Genomic DNA, 19,791 nt, shown 5'->3' with positions numbered 1-19,791 from the left:
TTTTGTTTTGTAACTGGCACTCATTTCAGTATTAAACACTTAAGAGTTTATTTTAAGATAGGGTGGACAGCCACAAATTTTCTACTATTTTCCTTTGAACTAGGAAGGGATGGCTTGGTGTTGCCTTGGGTAAGCGCATCAGTCTTTCGCTGCTGGGGAAATGGGTTTGTGTTTTGGTGGTTTTGTCCTAGTGGACATCTGAATATATTGCACAACTTCGGTACAACTTTGTCAGGTTCCGTTGGAGAGGCCCAGGACTTGGAATAGCAACAATTGTTATAGGCCAGGAGGGTGCTGCATTGTGGGAATAGTTTACGCAGTACCAGGGCCATGGTACCAGTAACTTCACTTTTCTAGAATCTCATGGATCTAGAAAAATAGGTGTATCAACTAATAAATATCCTAAGAGACTAGTTGCTCTTAGTTTGCATATTGCTGCTATAAGATGCCAAGTTACTCCGCTCTCTAGTCTCTCGTAAAAAGTTGCTGGGGTTTTAGCTGTAGCTTGAGAGTAAGCACTTCCTACTCTCTTTAGTAAATAACAGCTGGGAGAGATTGTTTGGATAATACTGTATATGCTGTTACTTTGCAGGTGAAATATGATCTCTTTGCAGCTCAAGCCATTCCTTGCAGTTCTGTGATAAATAGTATTAAAGGAAGTGCTTATTACCAAACTTTCTAATGTTTTCAGATGGAAATTGTGCTAGCATTAGAAAGATTAAAATATCTCCACAATGACCAGGAAGACACAATCTGAAAAAAATTTGTTGGAGGACAGGAAATTTTGTTAAGCTTACCAAAAAGCCAACAGCTATAGGAAATTCAAAGTTGAAGTTGACGCTGGCACAATAGCATGATATGAGGGTGTGGTTTCAGCTGAATCAGTAAGGCTGTGACGGACACAAGTATTAAAGTTCAGTGCCTTTCTAAATTTTAACCATGTTGATTCTGATTACCACAGTTTCTTAAGAACTTTTGGCTCAAAAGATCCGTATGAAGTTTTAGTTACTTCTATACACTAACTACAGAAACAAGAGCTACACGATGTATGCAAGAAGGCAGAGACTCTCTAGTAGAATTCTGGCTTTTCATGTGAACTTACTGTTTTAGGTAACTTTATGTATTTAAGTGTTTATTGTTGCACCACAGGGTCCTCTTAGCTATTGTCCTCTATGTAAATAAGGCCTCAGTGCTGCAAGCTTTTTGCCTGCTCAGACTTGTGGGATTGACGTCAGTGGGTTGGGTTAACTCTCAGGAGCAGGGTGTAAGTCGGGGTGGGCAAACTACGGCCCACCAGCCGTTTTAATCCAGCCCTTGAGCTCCCGCTGGGGAGCGGAGTCTGAGGCTTGCCCCGCTCTGGTGCTCCAGCCAGGGAGTAGGGTGGGGGCTGCTCCATGCAGCTCCCGGAAGCAGTGGTGTGGCCCCCCTACAGCTCCTACGCATAGGGGCAGCCAGGGGGCTTCGCTCTGCATGCTGCCCCTGCCCCAAGAGCCGCCCCCACAGCTCCCTTTGGCCCGGAACCGTGGCCAATGGGAGCTGCAGGGGCGGTGCCTGCAGACGGGGCAGATTGCAGAGCTACCTGGCCGTGCCTCCGCATAGGAGCTGGAGAAGGGACACGCCGCTGCTTCCGGGAGCCGCCTGAGGTAAGCGCCGCCCAGAGCCTGAGCCTCCCCTCGTGCCCCAATCCCCTACCCCAGCCCTATTCCCCCTTCTGCCCTCCAAACCCCTCGGTCTCAGCCCGGAGCACCCTCTTGCACCCCAAGCCCCTCATCCCCCAGCCCCACCCCAGAGCCCGCACCCCCACCTGGAGCCCTGCCCTGCACCCTACCTTCCCGCCCCAGCCTGGAGTCCCCTCCCGCAGCCTGAACTCCTAATTTCTGGCCCCACCCCGGAGCCCGCACCCCCAACCAGAGCACTCACCCCCTCCCGCACCTCAACCCCAATTTTGTGAGCATTCATGGCTCGCCATCCAATTTCTATTCCCAGATGTGGCCCTCGGGCCAAAATGTTTGCTCACCCCTGGTCTAAGTTCTTACATATAGAATACGATTCTATCAGGAAATCTGTTAAGTAGCAGTGTGTGTCTAATATATTTGAAAGGAGTTGGAGGGAATGTTAAACAGCAAAGCAGCAAAATGCAAGTATATTATTAAATGATCCAAATACTACTTGACTTTTTTTTTAAAACAAGATGAGCATAAAATCCAAATTAGTCAACTTTTGTGTGCGTTTTACATTACTTTTTAAATGTTGACCCTCTGTGGTTTCTCTGCCTTCCTCACCCTGCCTTTTTCTGAATTTTAGCCTGATTTACATTTTTACATCCATTATTTTTCAAGTTTGAAAGCATAAGAGCTTGCAGTGGAAGTGCTGGCATAATCATAATTACACTGCTGTTCCAATATAAACCCTTGACTGCATTAGGGAAATAAGGAAACCCTTTATCATTTTCCTACATGATCTGAAGACCGGCTGATGTGTTACATTTGTTGTAGCCAAATATCCCTCCCTTTATTCGGGCTAATATTCAGGAAGCGTTTACATGCAAATAACGTTTCATGAGAATTTACCTGTCCTCACTATTGTCAAGCATTCAGAAATTGGGAGACTGGCTTAAATCATGAGATTTTAAATATACCACATTTTAGATTTGTTTTATTTTCCTTCTCTATTTTGAGCCCTTAAGGCTTACGTTTTCAGTTATTTTCTGTGCAGCCTTGTGAGCTAAGATAAATATATAATTTCTTTAATGAAAGCAGATATTTTCATGTAATCTCCTAACTCCATGAGCTGGGCCTTTAAGAAAAAGCAGAGTATTTTGAGGGGCTGGCAACGCTGTGATGCTTATTCCTCCTCTATAATGTCAGGTCACTGTCCATGACATTCGACTGTAGGTGATTGTTGTGGAAATGACTGACGGAGAAAAACCTAGGAGCAGGTGACCTGGTTACAAACAAAACGCTATGTCTTAAATGTCCCTAATGTCTCCAAATCTTGTGATTTGTAACAGAAGAAATACAGACTATGAAGAATGATGGAAGAAAAATACAGAAAATGTAGCATTGCCAGATTTGTTTCTAACTACTCTTTTCAGGGTTTTCTGTGAGCTGTCAGTGTATTTTATTAACAGATAACTTTGCCAGAAAAATCTTATTTATAAATAGAAGAAAACTGCTTGTGAATTTATGGCCCATCTCTTGTCCTTGCCACCAGTATCCACCAATTAAGCTTCATGTTCATAGAAAGATGTTTATTTGCCAAATTAGATTTACAAAGATCCATTGCTAAGCTGCTTTATAAATATTAGTTTACTTTGTCTGTAATCTGACATTGTAAACTGATCTAATTAAGGAAGGAAAAGCTTTCAAATGCTAGAGAAATCCCAGGTTTTTTTGCCTGTGGCAGCTGTTGCTCCTAATTTTTATGGGGATTGTGAACTTAATTCCAGTTTTATTTGCCAGTATATGTGATTACTGTAATGTTCTCCTAGTGAGATGGCCAGAGTTGAAGAAGAAATAGCTTGCCCAAAGCCATCTGGTTTCTTGGGCTATTGCAGACTAACCATCATCTGGTCCAGAGTCTAGACTGTTTGACTGTAGCACACAGTTTTGGTTCTTGGCATCAGGTAGAAGGGTAACATAGATCATGGGCCCCTTATGAAAGGGGAAAACCTGTAGCCAGGTGGCATCTGGTTATTGTCCTCCAATGTTCCCCAAACTACTGCAATGTGAGTGGTCATTCTAGAAAAGGGGTCCAGTGAAAGTGTTGCTATCAGTAGGTAGTTTGGCATGGGGAGCAATGATTTCAGAAATGATCCCAGTACCTCTGCGTCATCTTCCTAAGAACATAATTGATCTTGTTTGTCACTCCTTTTAAACAGTGTATTCATGTCTAATCTGGACAAAACCCACTTCTAACTCCTTTAGTTTACGTAACACCAAAACTTATTGCAAAATTGCAGGTCAACTGGAGGTCCTAGCAAAGGCAAGTGAAAACACAAGAGAATTACTAAACAAACAACTGAACTCCAGTTTATGCGGGGAGTAGGGAAATGCCAGTTTGTGTGTATGTGTGGAGGGGGGAAACGGGGGTTAAGTATTTTGGGCAAGTTGTTGATCCAGAATTTCTATAGCATTCTGTCACAAAGGCAACTAATTTCAAGAGCTCTGTTTCTCTTCCAAGTTCTTCCTGGGCCCTCCCTTAGTAGATGCGTTTCTACTTCACCATTCACTGATCAGAACGATCAGCATAATACCTGTTTGTGATCACTAAAACTTGATTGGATCATCAGGCAGCTGAGACTTCCAAAACCCAGAACTGTGGGGGGAACCGTGATTACTTAATGTGTAAAGAGCTTTTGAGAGCCTTGGATGAAAGAATACTCTAGAAGGGCAGGGTATGACTATTTTATAAATAGGCTTTTTGCATGTTCAGAAAGGGTTATTAGTCCGTTTATTTCTACAAGGCTCTCCCACACAATGCAGGTTTATTTTTTTATCCAAGTATTTTCACTACATATACAAATCTTAGAGATTATGGGATCGCTTGCATTGCTAAAGCAGATATATGTGAAGTGCATTTAATTATATGGTAATATCCTCTAATCCTGTGTGATTTATCCTTTAATATTACAAGGAGTGAACTACTGGAATAACTTGGGATGCCTAAGTGAGTGCTCTGTATTCATCATTGCAATTTCATTGCACAGGGTTGTAAATCCGTTGGAATGGATAGTGCTGCATTGTATAGGCTTTTGTCATTGCATTAAAGGGAAAAAAAGCAAGTTCTTTATGGCCAAGGGAAGATGCTCAGTACTCTAGAGGCATCTCTTGGCAAATAATAATATCTTTACAGATGAATGCAGGGCCTTTGGCAGTGAGTGACTTAGTTTTATTGTTTAATGGCGAGAAGGAGACTAGTTGTACAGTGTTTCATTTTCTGGAAGTGAACCTGAGTTGGGTTATTATCATGCTGTTACTTTCCTGTGTTTTATTAAAGAGATTTTACACTTCTGTTGGGTTAATGCTCCTTTAATTCATTTAGTGTCTGCTTTTAGTGACCATTAAGTCAGTTTTTGCTCCTGTTTGGAGGTAAAGTCGTAAAGGGATTCAAGTGGAAAAGCCAAAGGAGGATGATACGTGTTGTGCTCCTGACGCAACTTCCGCTCCTCTGCCTATTACATGCAACTTTATGGGTTTTCCATATATTTTTGGAGGCACAGAGCAGCATTTTACTGTGAGCAAAATTACATTGGTTAGCTCTGTTCCAATTCATGCTTTGTTGTTTTTGCAATCTCCAACAGCAATTTGCCTCCCCTCTGATTACCTACAGCAGTATCCTTTTGACGATCTCACAGTAGAGGGTTCAACATAGGTACCCCATTCTTTCTTTCCAGATATTTGGGAGTCAGAAACTTGAAGCTGCTGCTTACCTCAGGATTCCATATGATTTTTGGTAGATTTTACTTTTGATTTATTTCTAGACCATAATTTTGAGAGATTAGGGTACAGATGAAAGGATACAAAAACCCAATTTTTAGGTTGTAGTAGAGTGGTTTGTAGACTCCTTTTCCTCCAAAGATTCTCCAGAATTACTTTCCCTTAGACCTCAGATAACTGTTAATGACATGTGACCATGTCTACCTTAGCACCCTGAGGGTAGCAGTATTCTTGTAATGTCCTCTCTCCATTTTAAACCATGGCAGTGATCTCTATCCAGACCTATGACTGTTTCCAACTCTTTATATTGTTTCTAGAGAACCTTCCTCCCCTGCAATACAAACATGGAAGATTCATAACAGGAATAAGTAAACTTCCCTAGCTTCCTGGTGATTATCACTAATGACTCCTCTGACTTTCTAAAACTTGAAATGCATCATTGTTTTACTATGTCCAGCCACCTCACTGGCTGCACATTTAAAAAAACAAAACAAAACCCCTCTTAAACTGTTAATGATTAAAATTGTAAACAAGGAGCCTGTCTAGGAGGCAGGAGCTGCAGTACTTACTACCACATGAGCTCACATAAAGAATGGTATTGTTACACTGTGGCCTAGCAGGCCATTGATAATGTGGGTTGTTTTTTTGAGCCAGGACAACAGAAAGCAAAACTTGAAGAGACTTGAGAGACTCTGAGTTTTGTGTTCCCCCTCCCACCCCCCAAAATAAAATGGGGGGCTTGGCACTCCATTGTACTCTCCTTTGGCTACAGTTAATGTGTTTTAACTAGCAACAGAGGGTCCAGTGGCACCTGTTGCTTTTTACAGATTCAGACTAACACGGCTACCCCTCTGGTGTTTTAACTAGTAGATCTCTCTCACCTTTGTTTGATTTTTTTTCCCTTCTCTTCTGTCCCTCTCTTCCCCCAACGTCTCCACAACTATAGTAGTTGTAGAGGGGTCTCAAAGTCGCCAGCATTTTTTGTCACCATGTTCTCTAGACCTGCTCCGAGTAGGCATAGTCTAGAGCAGGGGTGGGCAAACTTTTTGGCCTGAGGGCCACATTGGGTTTCTGAAAGTGTATGGAGGGCTGGTTAGAGGAGGCTGTGCCTCGTCAAACAGCCAGGCGTGGCCCGGCCCCAGCCCCCTATCCCCCCCCCCCCCCGCTTCTTGTCCCCTGATGGCCCCCCCCCGGGACTCCTGCTCCATCCAACCCCACTGTCCCCTGACGGCCCCCCCGATCTGGATTAAACAAAGACTGAATGGCTATCCAACTACAGAAGCAGTTTCTCCTCCCTTGGTGTTCACACCTCAACTGCTAGCAGAGCACCTCACCCTCCCTGATTGAACTAACCTCGTTATCGCCATACTGATTTATACCTGCCTCTGGAAATTTCCATTACTTGCATCTGATGAAGTGGGCATTCACCCACGAAAGCTTATGCTCCAATACTTCTGTTAGTCTTAAAGGTGCCACAGGACCCTCTGTTGCTTTTTACAGATTCAGACTAACACGGCTACCCCTCTGATACCTGTTAACATGAGCATTCTTACCTATGTCACCCCTGGTGGAGCAGCATTAATACCAGTGTAAAAGGAGACTCGCTGACACAGCCTTGGTGTAGCAGACAACTACATTTTTAATTCACTTGTTCACACATGTAATATAGAAAAACAATGATAGGGTGCCCCTCTTCAGCAGAGGGTGTCAGTTTGGTTGACAAACATTGAACTGCGTTACCCTAGGGAGAAGGGCATTTTAGCAGAGGGAATAAATTGAGGTCACAGATCGCACAAGTCAGCAGCACAACTGGGAACAGAGCCTGAGAGTCAGAATTGCTGACTTTGTTTTATTACAGCAGATTCCCCTCCCTCCCTTTAAACTATCACACACAGCTTCCTGGCTTTTTTTCCATCTTACTGCAGTAGTACTTTAATTCTTGTCTCAGGCCTGTTGTGCTTAGATGTGTCAGCCGTGAGACCTTGCCAGTCATGCTGCAATATTGAGACAGAGGTGAGGAGGGCTGAGTTGACAGTACTTTATACTCTCCCTGACTTCTCTCAGTTTTAGATATTTCATTTAAGATGGTGGATCGTTTAAAGCCACACTGTCCAGAGTGGTAACGCTAAAAATAGCGTCTCTTCTTCATTCAAGAATCCAGTTTTGGGGTGGTGTTCTCCCTTTGCCCCCTCAATATCTCAAAAAATTTAACCTCTCTGGAGGGTTCCAGCCCAGGAGGAATCTTGTTGGCTAACCATTCCCTGGGAACACAGGGCTGTCATGGAAATGTTGAGGCAACTTCCTGTCATCATGTATTAAACTACTTCAATAACACTTGAAGCTGTGGACACAGTGTAAATGCAAGGAATGAAATTCTGGCCCCATTGAAGGCAATGACACAACTCCTATTGACTACAAAAGAGCCAAGATTTTGCCAAAGGTTGTAGTAGGTAAAAAATTAAACACTGTTAAGTTTTTGCACAAGTAATGAGGTTTTTCTCTTCTGCAGAAGCAGATATGTAGCTAAATGTTTGTAAAATATTAAACATATCTGTGATTTATATAACTAATAATTCTGGGGTCTCAGCTTGGCTGGCTGTATTTTGAAACATGGTAGACAGTGTTGCCTCAACCAGTCTGATTTGCGTTTGAGAAGTATCTAGCCAGCTCACTTTATAGGGTACGCTATATTTCTTTGTCATACTGAATCACAGAACCGTAGAGTTAGAAGGGATTGCAAGGGTCATCTAGTCTAACGCCCTGCCAAGATGCAGGATTTGTTGTCTAAACTATCCAAGACAAATAGCTATCTAGCCTGTTTTTGAAAACTTCCAGTGAAGGAGCTTCCACAACTTCCCTAGGCAATTTGTTCCATTGTCCTACTGATCTTACAATTAGGAAGTTTTTCCTGAGATTTAATCTAAATCTGCTATGCTGTAGTTTGACCCCATTGCTTCTTGTCCTGCCCTCTGTGGCAAGAGAACAACAAGAGAAATGTATCTCAGCAACTTTCTCTACCTGAAAACATAATTCTGAGAGGTTTTATTGCAAGTTCTTGTCTATGATTTATTAGGCTTAAATCAAATATCCACTTAGTATGTTTGCTCTGGTGAGGAAGCAAACAGGAATACTGCTGTAGGCGTGGTGTATGGCTAAATCTTTCTAAATTCTTCATTTTTATTTTTTTCTTAGGACAATGTCTGTCTTCATGACAGGCTTTGCGTTAATAGTTTTGGCTGATTTCTCTGGTCTTTCTTTGAAATTTTCTGTCTTACGTCTTTAGAAAAGCATAATGCGTACGTGACCAGTTCCATAGTATCCATATCACTCTCGTCAGCAGGAGAGAAGTTCTCTGTGATACCTCAGTTGATGGCTGACTAAGCACTTGGAATATTTCTTCATTCCTTACATGCCTAACAATAGATTTAAACAACAAACAAACCCTGTATTTTGAATGGCAGTTGTTTTGGTGAGGTAGCCATCTGCAGGCATAAGTAAGAATTACTTGATCACAGAGCTCCAGCCTGTGTTGATGCCAGTGATCAAAGTCTCAGCCAACCAGCATGAAACAATAAGCTAAAATGTACATCATAGTTATTTTTGCACCATCGAAACTTAAAGGGTTTAATGGGGGGGGGGATATTCTCTATCCCCCACAATCTCTGATCTATCAATGCAAAGAGGTGCTCTCTTACCCACTTGGCTAGTAGCTAATCCGTGTGTGGCCTTCATATAATAAATGCCTGCCAAGTAGGAAATACAGTATCTAGTTGGGCTCAGTGTCTTTATGCTTTAGTACTGCACAGGACATCCACTGTTCTGGGAGCAATGACAGCTACAAAGTATATTCAGTGCAAATGATGTTTCTTGTCAAACACAGTAACCATGTCTTGATCACTGTAAATTCTCTTCTCTTCTGTTTTGTTTTTTTTAAAGGAAAAGTGTCTTCAGTCAAGCCAGAGAAATCAGCTACCTTGGTGCTGAAAACAGTAGTTTTGACATCCTCTAAACAGGTACATTTTGTGTTACAGTGCACCACAACACGCACCTAAAATAACTGCTATGCCTCTTAATGACTTGCCCGTGGCTTGAGGAGGGTGGTACCAGTATGCTTAGAATCCAATCAGAGAGACCGCCAGGGCAGATAAGACTTGCCGCAGGTTTGTCAAATGGTGATTGTATGTTCTGTTCTGTATTTTGTTCTTTTCCCTATAAAGAATATGGGTTTAGATGGAAAGATACTAGGGGATATCGGGCAGGGAGGAGCCGGGGAGGAATGTATGTGTGAGATTGGGTAGTGCCAGTTCCCTTAAAGGGTTAACTGCCTGCTGCCCTAATCCAGATGCTCTGTGCGACACTTTTCTTGCTGCGAACTTTAAATAGTTGTGTATCCAGCCGATTGTTGCAGCATCTTTGTTGCAGAACGCTAAATCTTCATGCATTGTGCTCGGGCTGCATCCTGAAATGCTGGAGCAGCCATTTGCTGTCTTTGGATGATAAGTTGTGACTGCACTTCAGGCATCTTTTAGTAAGAAAGGATTGTTAAAGTTCTCTAACTTTTGGATAATAGTATGAATATGATAGATCTTGGGTCTTCTTGAGAACCCCAAGCAGCAGCCTGAATTGAGCGTCACAAGGATAATTGATTGAACAGTATAAACGTTTAGGTCACATCTACAGATTTAGAATTTGTCGTCTGTGAAGCCTATAAGAATAGGGTGTAGAGACTTGTTGAAGGGCACAGTGCACAAACAGCCCCTTAATGTGAAACATTACAAAAAGGCCAACTTCTGGCTTTACAAGGTGTCTACATGGCCCCCTTGACCATTGTATCTGAATGCCTCACCACACTGTTGTAAAGCAGGGAAACATTGCTACCTGGGTTTTACAGACCGGGAACTGAGGCATAAAAAGACTCAGTAACTTTCCCAAGATCACACAAAAGAGTCTGTGGTTGAGCAGGAAGTCAAAACAAGGTTTCCCAAATCCCACGCTAGTGCCCTAACCCCTGCACCGTCCTTCCCCTTATTGTTCCATAGAAAATGAAAAATGATGGTTCATAAAACCGTAATGCTTTCCCATACCTGACTGCTGCTTGTTAAGTCATCTAGTCCATCCCCAAGAGACAATGCAGGATTGTTGAAACCTTTCTCGTGCTTTGTACAGGCTAGTGTTAAATCTTTGTTTATGGGGTGATTTCTTCGGCAGATTGTTCAACAGGCTACTGGATTGTGCTGTTCAGATTACTTTCCTGTTCAGCCTAAGTTTTCCATTGTATTTTATCCCATTATGCTTGGTTGAGACCTCCCGGGGGTTGTATCCTCCTAAGTTCCTCTTCCTCCTTGATGTTCACATGTCCCCTTTGCCTTCCACATTTTTTTTTCATTGCTTAGCCAAGTTTTGGATAGTTGGCTTCTGAGGGAGCACACCAAATCTATCCATTCGGTGGTAGTTTTTTGTTGGGAAATACAGGGAAGACTTTTCAAATACTAAATATTTGATTTGCCTTCCTTGATGTGTACACTCTTCAAATATTTCTATATAGATTACTCCTTCGTAGTCACTGCTTTGTCAAGCAATGATTTCCCCCCCCCCCCCTTGGATCCTAAAGCAGTGATATGGTAACTTAAAATAATGTTAAGGTTATTAAGTAAAACTGACCTGCCTTGCGGGTGGTACCTCTTTAAACCTGTCCCCTTCATTCAGGTGACCTATCCTCATACTGTCTTAAGTCCTCATGGAACTGAAAGCCAAACAAACTAGAAATCAAATCGATTGAGCTTGTCAGCGAGGAAGTTGGAGGAGAGGCGCTTTCACAAAACAGTTTGCTGGTTCTGACTTGCACATTCCAATATTTTTAAGAGAACAATGCCATTGGTGTGCTTGTCCCCAGTGTCTTTTCCTGTCGCTGGTAATAGACTCTGGCTAAAGACTTTAGAATTGCCACAAGAGGGCAGTGTGTCCATGAGAGTTGTGCTTTGCAGCATACAGGAAAGCTGCTAGTGCTTTTAAAGTAGTGGAATCAGTCATTTGCCAGGTTTCAGAGTGGTAGCCGTGTTAGTCTGTATCAGCAAAAACAACTAGGAGTCCTTGTGGCACTTTAGAGACTAACACATATATTTGGGCATAAGCTTTCGTGGGCTAGAACCCACTTCATCAGATGCATGGAGTGGAAAATACAGGAGCAGGTATAAATACAAGAAAGGATGGGAGTTGTCTTACCAAGTGTGAGGTCAGTCTAACGAGACAATTTGCCAGTTATCTAAGAAAGATCTTTGGTCCCTGGATATGTTAGCAGGCATTCACTGGCTAAAATGAGGCCCAAGTGATGGTTGTACCAACTAAATGTGGTTAGAGCTGTCCATGTTTGTATGACTGGCAATTCCGCCTGCTTTCTCCAAATGGTAGCAGAAATGGAGTAACTTCCTGTTGCTGTGTGTTAACAACCAAAATGTCCCCCTAACCTGCTTCACTTCAAGGGCAGAATGTAAATCAACACTTCTTTTGTTTTGTTTTGTTTTTCCTCCTCCATTTCTCTATTGGCCACCTAGTGTGCTAGAACTGAATTTGATGTGCAGGAAATGTATCCCATGCAGCATTCACAGAATTGGAGGAGAGTGCCCTCCTGTGGGCTGGATTGAGTCAAAGCATTCATGGATTAATTTTCTGTTGATCACTGCATGTTGCATTAGTATCGGCTTGTCTGGCCCAGAGGTTAACATATTGCCAACTGGTAATCTCTCTAGTAGGTGCTAATTTTATAATTCCAAACGGGAAGTATATTTCAATGTATAGACACTGTCTATGTAAACCCCTGCACAGTGAAATAAAAATTACATATTCAATAGAGTGGTGAGTTTGGGGGGGCTCATACTTTTTCTTTTGCTTAGCTTCCTACCCCTGCTGTGTGGCATTTTTTTTCCCCCCTCTTGAATTTATTCCTGAAGTAGGGCACATGTTTGAAATGTCACTGCTAGATTTGGCTTCTATTTTCAGGATGCATTTAAGAGAACGCTTTTGTTCCATTCAGCTCTTCTAGATGAATAACCAGTGCTCCATCAATGGACTCATTCAGAGCGCTCTGTGCTATGAGTATGTCTTTAAAATACAACAATCTTCATCCAGCAGGCTCACTTTTTTTTTTTTTTAATTCTGGTGATTCTTGTCCTCTTCCTGGAGTTAAATGAAGATTGCTCTGTTGCTGACCTAGATCCAGCAGGAATTATGTTGCCCTGTTCCAGTTATCACTGTTGTATCCAAAGTATCGTGTTTTCCCAAGATTCATTAAGGCATTTATCTAGTTTCCTTATTAATTGACTCTCTGAAATAGCTCATTGGCTTCAGATCAGCCTCTAGAAGTTAGGGCACTTGTATAATATGAAAGCACATTGAAATGAAACCTGTTCTGGGAGAAACGTGCAAATCTAAGGCCTTGGCTACACTTGGCAATTCACAGCACTGCCACGGCAGCGCTGTGAAGCGCGAGTGTAGTGGCGCCGCCAGCGCTGCGAGAGCTCTCTCGCAGCACTGCAAGTACTCCACCTCTCCGAGGGGAATAGCTTGCAGCACTGCAAGCGAACGTGCAGCGCTACAGGCGCTGATTACACTGGCACTTTACAGCGCTGCGCTCGGGGGGGGCGTTTTCACACCCCCGAGCGCAGCAAGTTGCAGCGCTGTACAGCGCCAGTGTAGCCAAGGCCTAAAACAACACTGTTAACCTTGTTTCCATGTCTTTCCCTATTTGCTAAAGAGATTTGTTTTTTCCTTCTCAATCTCTCTTGTAATCCCTCAATTCTGTATTAAAAACTGAATTTGTAGTTTCTCTAATGATGAATTAAGGTCTATTCTGAAAGTAGGGGCACCTTACTTTAGGTGTAGTTTGACACTGGTTTGGAGGCAAATCAGACTTACCTCTGGTTCATTAATTTCATTACAGGAACCTGTGTGCCATTACATTTGGCCTAATATTTGCCAGTCTTAGTCTGGAGTGGTTACAGTGCACATCTTGTTAAATACACAATGCAGAGCATTGTATATACAGCCTATGGATATGGCTATATTAAAATATACCCTTCAGGTGCCAGTCCTTAGATACGAGCTAAAACCTGACCACGTGTAATTAAAGATCACGTGGTGCTTTAAGAATTGTTAACTTCATTGTGCCATCTAAGTTTCAGCTTTGGAACTTATTGTATCTTTTTTTAATTCTCTTCAACTTCAGCTGAATACTGTTCTTCCTCCAATTCCTCTCTTAAACTGTGGTAGATTGGTATGCACCTTAAAATTGTCCCAACTCTGAGGCGTCTCAGTGGCATGTCACTTTGAATGCAGTGTACTTACCTGAGATAGGTGTTAAGTTAGTATTTTTAAACTGCTAAGAGCTCCTCTAATGAGAGGCTGCAAATGCAAGATATTTTAAACAGTTACTGTGCTGCCTTTAACACCCAAAGCCATTTGTCCAAACTAAAAATTCTCTGAAGTATTTATTATGAATAAAATTTTAATTTAAATCTCATCCGTTACACAGCAGACATTTTTTTCACCCTGTTAATTAAAAGCTAAATAAACTTGTTGAAAACAAACTCCCAGCTTGAACGTGTGCCAAATACAATGGTGAGTTAAACACTTTTTTTATGACGGAAATTGCAAGTGACCTTAGACTGAAGCTATTTTGCCAAATCATGGACTGTCTTTTACTGTTTTATATCCTGGGCGTGTGTTTCTCTTTATCTTCTCTCCTCCCCACTTTTCCCTAAAAGGGGAAAGAAAAAGGTTCTTTTGATGATGATAGAGACTGAAAAGATCTGGAAATCATTTAGTACATTTCTTAGCCAAGGAAAGGACTATTCCTGTAACACACTTCTTCCCCTAGTTACTTTTCCAACCGGTTTGAGGAAACTGGCAGCCCTGTTAATGTTTTTGAAAATAGTTTTCAGCGTTACCAGTGAAACATAAGTTCTGTTCTTTCCATGGATGCTGTCCTCTCCTGAGTGATCTGCAGTGTTAGCTATTTAAAGCCTTGGGGAAGAGCGTAACAAGATATTATTAAGCAGGGTATATAACCCCAAGTATTTGCCATGGAATTAGCTTGTCCTGTTTCTTTAAAGAATGAACTCTTGCAGATAGAATGTGGCTATCTGCAGGGTTTATTGTGTATAAACTTTTCCCCTATTGCTCATTAATAGAAAGACAAAGCCTAAGACCATGGTTGCATGGTCATATATCATCTCTCATTCTCAGTGTCCCAGAATGCTTTACAAAGAAACTACTAAGATACAGGCAGTGAAATGATTTGAGTAGGCAAATGTGGTTGCCATCATGTGCTTGCCTTGAACATCAAAGAGGGTGTCTTTCTGAGAGGCTATGCTGGCTATCTTCTCCTTTCTGCAGGAGCTCCTGGCTACTTAAATTCCTCTTTCCCCATAGCTTCTCAGTCTCTGGACAACTTCTTTATCGCTTCTGTTACCTGTTACTCTGTGCATCTTCCCACTAGGACTCCCTTTGGAACCACTACACATGCAGAAATCCCCTTCTCCTAGATGCAGGGAGCACAGGCTCATCAGGCTGCTCTCCCTGTCTTCCAGCAGCTGCCCTGTTTAGAATGTTTCCTACTGGCTTGCTGAGAAGCCCACAAGCAGGTGTGACTGGAGTTTAGTAGCATATTTCCTGGTTGTTTGAATGGTTCCTGTGGATTTCCATCTCTAAATATTGATCCCTTGATGTATGGATTACTACAGAGCAGTAGGAGAGGAGAGAGGAGGCCACCTTTTTGTTTTCCTCAATCCCCAAGCCTTCCATTTTCAGGAATCCGTTACCTTCAGAGCCAGTTGCCAGAACAAGCTTCCTAACCACTTCACAAATGGCAACTTGCTCTAGAATCTGACACATGCAGAATGGCTGTGGCAGCTGCTGCTTACTGAGAATTCTGGGTCATACTCTGGGCTTTGGAAAATGTGAAGACTGCTGGGGATGAGGAAAGATTCAAAAGTTGCTGATCTTTTGGGGACTCCGATGGTGGGAGGCTCAGCTTCCCCTGTAATTGGGGTAAGCATACCCGACATGTAGTGTTGGCTGTCCATCTAAAACTGTCTGACAATGCTGATTTTAATCTATGGGGCTTCTTAGAAAAGTGACATGATTTGTAACTTGGTCTGCCACTAGATTGCTATCCTGGCACTACAAACCAGAATTAAAAAGAGCATTCTTATTGTCCAGCTAAGACAATTGTCTGTGGAATATCTCTCCTGAGCAACTGCTCCTTCAATAGTGCATCACCCCCTTTATGCTTATGTAATGCTGATGTAACAGTGAAGTACAAAGCCCTGGTATGGGCCTTGGGCTTGTGACCTTCTAGCCCAGAAGTGAATATTACAAGGTGAGCCATACTGACCTCCTAGATGGTTACCTCACAATTGCAGGACTACCGTGAATCAAAATCATGTGAGGATGTGTCTTGGTGTCTGAGTCAATTAATTAATATTAGTGGTGCTTTAATTAGCCTATTGGTACACTATGTAACATGTCCCTAAATTACTTGATTAGTGATGTAGCAAGTGAAATCCTGTTTGCAACTAACAAGTAAACCTCTTGCCATCTGACATCTTGGTCTTCCATGAGTTGGTACCTATTACATCTCAATGCCTGCAGTATTGTCCAGTGGCTGGAGCACTAGCCTGGGCGTTGGGAGATCTAGGTTCCACTGTGCCACTGACCAGCTGTGAACTTGGGCAAGTTACTTCACCCCTATTTCCCCTCCACTCTGTCCATTGAAAATTCTTTGGGGGCACGTACTGTGCCTCGCACAATGGGGCTTTGATTTGGATTGGGACTTGTTGTTGCTATTGTGATACAAAGAATAAACTGATTGGCCATCTGGGCCAATGGCCGTTGTATACAATCTGAAGTTACACAAAACCATAAGCACTGAAACGTCCATTCATAAAACTGCTGTCAAGCTGTTTTGCTGTTGTGAAACAAGCTATCCTGCCACGGGGCTGGGTGGAGTGCCTGTAGCTGGAGTCAGTGCAAAGGATATATTGCCGACTTCACATGTTCAAAAATCATGTCAGCCCTCTTCCTCCCCCCCCTCCCCCATTGTGAGATGTACAAATAAAAGGTGATGGTGGGGGTTCTTTTCTGTTGGCCTTTTTGGTCTTTTAGGTTACGCTCAGGCCCATTTTCAAAAAAATTTTCTGAATCCACAAGGGCTAGAAACTTAAAAACCAAATCCCCAAGATTCTTTCATCACAATATTGCAGAAGGCTGACGCTTTAAAAATAAATAAATAAATAAAAGACAAATGTTGAGGTTTAACAAAATCCCAAGATAAAAATCGATAACATCACAAGACTTTGCCACAGGGATCTCCTGCTAATCTCCCACCCACTAGCCCCCCTCATTAGGGGTCTTTCAGAGCCTATTGGTAATGAGTGAAAGATGGGATGTCTGTCCCATGCCTTCAGTGTGAGGGCTGTGATAAGCAGTGAGTACTGCAGTTAATATACTGGTGGGCCATTTGCCTTCCTGCATACCTTTTCACCAGCTAAGAAATGATGAGAACAATCAACATAGCCTGGTGAACTAAATCAGGAGTGCATCCAGTGCAGTGCATCCTCTTGGCTCTGGGATTTTTGTTTTTCCCTGCAGGGCTATTGGCAATAAACAGGATTTCTTGCTGTCATTCTTTCTGTTCTCAATCCGCTTGGTCACACTGCATGATGTCTTGTGCTTTTACCTTTGCACTGGGAGTCATGGTGTGGGGAGGGAGGGAGCAGTGTTTGTTTCAGCAATCCGAGGTCAGGCTTGTTTTCCCTCTTTCTGAGCAGGAACAGGCTAGCCCTTGGAATGGAATTCTGCAAGCCCTGTAAACAAAAGGCTTATTTCTGTGGAAAACACCAAAGGTGGCGCTCTGTTTATCAGGAAGACTTGAAGAGGGGTTAGTATTTCTGAGAATTGTTCCGGATTATGCTAACGCTCTCACCCCTAGATTTTTGTGTAGACTTTTGGACTGAATATGCATGAACATTACAGCAGCCACACATGTTATTAATCAGCCCTGTGTTTAGTATCTGACAGTGCTTGCACTGTTTACAAGCCAGTGAGGGGAAAAACAAACTGCAGCAGCAAGCTTTTATTCAGAGTAAACAAAACAGCAGTTTGTGACTCTTAAAGTAAAATTCTTGTAAGGGGGCCTTGCTAGATGTGTGTTACCTGGGTGAAGTATCTTGGAAGGACGCATGAAGCTAGTAGTCCAAACATATGATTTGCCTGCTGATTGTAGGCATGTGCTGCCTTCCCTCTTCCTCATTAATAACGAATATAACATCTATATTGAGGTGCCCAGTTGCTTCAGTCAGGTTTGGGACCCCATAGCGCTAGGCGCTGTATAAATGGTACCAGCCCTGAAGAGCTCACAATCTAAGGGAGTAATTTAAAACCCTTACAAAAGCATTTGAAAATATTGCCAGGAATCTGAGCTGTTCCTTTTTAAACTACCATAGGGAAATATTAATCAAATGTTTCCACTGCCCCTCTTTTCTCAATATGGCTTGCTGCAATTGATATGTAATAAAAGGTTTAACATTTTTTGGAAGGCTTTGGATTTTGGAAGTGTATTTTCTGGGATTGGAAACACGAGCTAGAGCAGCTGATTTAAAACCCTTAACATGCCACTTTGTGTGTGGAGGAGGTTGTTACAGTTGAACTATTCCCTACATTCAGCCAGCTGGTTCAGTAAGTGAATCCATACCACAATTGCATCTGCCTGCTTTGCCCTTCCTGTGTAAACTTTGGGGTCACCTCCCTTCTGCCGGCCAAAGATTTCTGAATGGCTTATGCATCTGCTGCTCACTAGATTAGTGGGAAGTAAGTAACAATTATACTTATCCAAAAGATGGATTGCAGAAAGGAACAGCCTCTGAAATTGCTCTAGGGCTTTTGTAACAAGCTGGCCTGGGACTCCATTATGGTGGAGAAAATGGACCTGGTGATTGTAAAATAAATGAGCTTTATAACTGTTAAAAGATTAAGGGTGCCTGTTGGAATCCTAAGAGTTTTGTGAGCTGGGTAATGCTATTCATTCAGATGTGTGCTCCTTATGCCTGAACTGTTCATCAGCCTGGGGGTAATATATGTTTCTTTTCAAAATGGCACGTTAAGGAAGCTCTGATAATCACTGATAGAAGAGTAAACCTGAGGTGAGCACTTGTTTGTATCACTTCAGTTTTTCCATTAATTAGGTGTAAATATTTTAGGAAGTTCGTGTTCATAACTTGAGCGCAAACATATGCTCTTCTATGTGCTTTAACATACCCCCAGAGAGGGGTACAGTGCTTGTTCACAGTCACTTGTTGAACTTTCAAAAATGTCAGTGCGCAGGGAGCCTCACGTCTCTTCTTATGGTCATATCCCATGCGGGGACCCGTTGGTTCTACTCAGCACAGCTTCATCTCTAGCCACAAGGTAGATGAGTTCTGGTGAGAGAGTTAAGTCTTCAAATAAAGCAACCCTTGAGCTTCCTTCTGCAGTCTGAAAATTGCGGTTGACTCCTTTAGCAGCTTGCTATTTATCACTTCACTATTTATCACCTCTTACTGAACACCAGAAGCATTTAAACAACTGTGCATACTTTGCAGGGTCCAAGTAACTGACTATTTAAATCTGTTTGCAGATTAGAAGCCCCAATGTTCTCTGCTATTCCATGGTGTAAAACTGCATGCAGTAGTTCTGAGCCAGCTTTGGAATGGATGCTAATTTTTTCATTTAAACTCATCGGGAAAAGCAGAAAAGTAGTGCATTGCTTGCACTACTTACACTCCTGTGGCCCTATATTACCGTGAACCAAATTCTGTGGTGCCGTTATAAAGATTGGGTAGGTTGGGAGCCTAGCGAGGCTTTTCTAGGAATCCAGTTATTGAATTATTTTATTGTCCCGCTGGTGGTTTGTTCTTGGAGGGATGAAGTCTATATCTCTGCTGACTCTGAGCTGCTTTCACCGTTATCACTTAAAATGTATTGTGCTGTTGGACTAGGCCTTAGAGAGATGATCGTTTGGTTTTTGCTTAGGGAAGTGGCAATTCATAGTACTGGACTGGTTAAAAGCTTTGCAGTTTGGGGTGGGCAATACAAGTGAGGTCTGACTCTAGTGTAACCTGAGAGTTAAGAGGGTAAGTTCTTTGACTTCATGTTGTACAGAGACACTAACTAGTGAGAGATGGCAGGGCATCTGGGAAAGCGGTTCATTCCGGTCCCTTATTTAAAAAAACACTTGTTATTGCATAGAAATAGCCTAAGTACTTAGTTGCTTATTGATAGTTTAAATTACAGTAGACTGGTATGCAACACCCTCTCCCCC

The 19,791-nt window shown here is 42.4% G+C and overlaps 1 protein-coding gene across 2 annotated transcripts in view; it reads left to right on the top strand.

Annotated features, from left to right (window-relative positions):
• Positions 1–19,791, top strand: part of GNG7 (G protein subunit gamma 7) — a 129,103-nt gene that overhangs the window by 14,672 nt on the left and 94,640 nt on the right. The window contains exon 2 of one of the 2 annotated variants that reach the window (XM_026655087.2): positions 9,375–9,451. The gene's annotated coding sequence lies outside the window, so the exon portion shown is untranslated. Of the gene's footprint in view, positions 1–9,374; positions 9,452–18,280; positions 18,303–19,791 lie in introns of those variants that run through there. The other variant, XM_024204455.2, reaches the window with a different exon arrangement.

Source organism: Terrapene carolina, unplaced genomic scaffold, assembly GCF_002925995.2.
Source record: "Terrapene carolina triunguis isolate 2854851 unplaced genomic scaffold, T_m_triunguis-2.0 Scaffold194, whole genome shotgun sequence".
Classification (NCBI taxonomy): Eukaryota; Metazoa; Chordata; order Testudines; family Emydidae; genus Terrapene; species Terrapene triunguis.
This window is presented reverse-complemented; position numbering and strand designations above follow the sequence as displayed.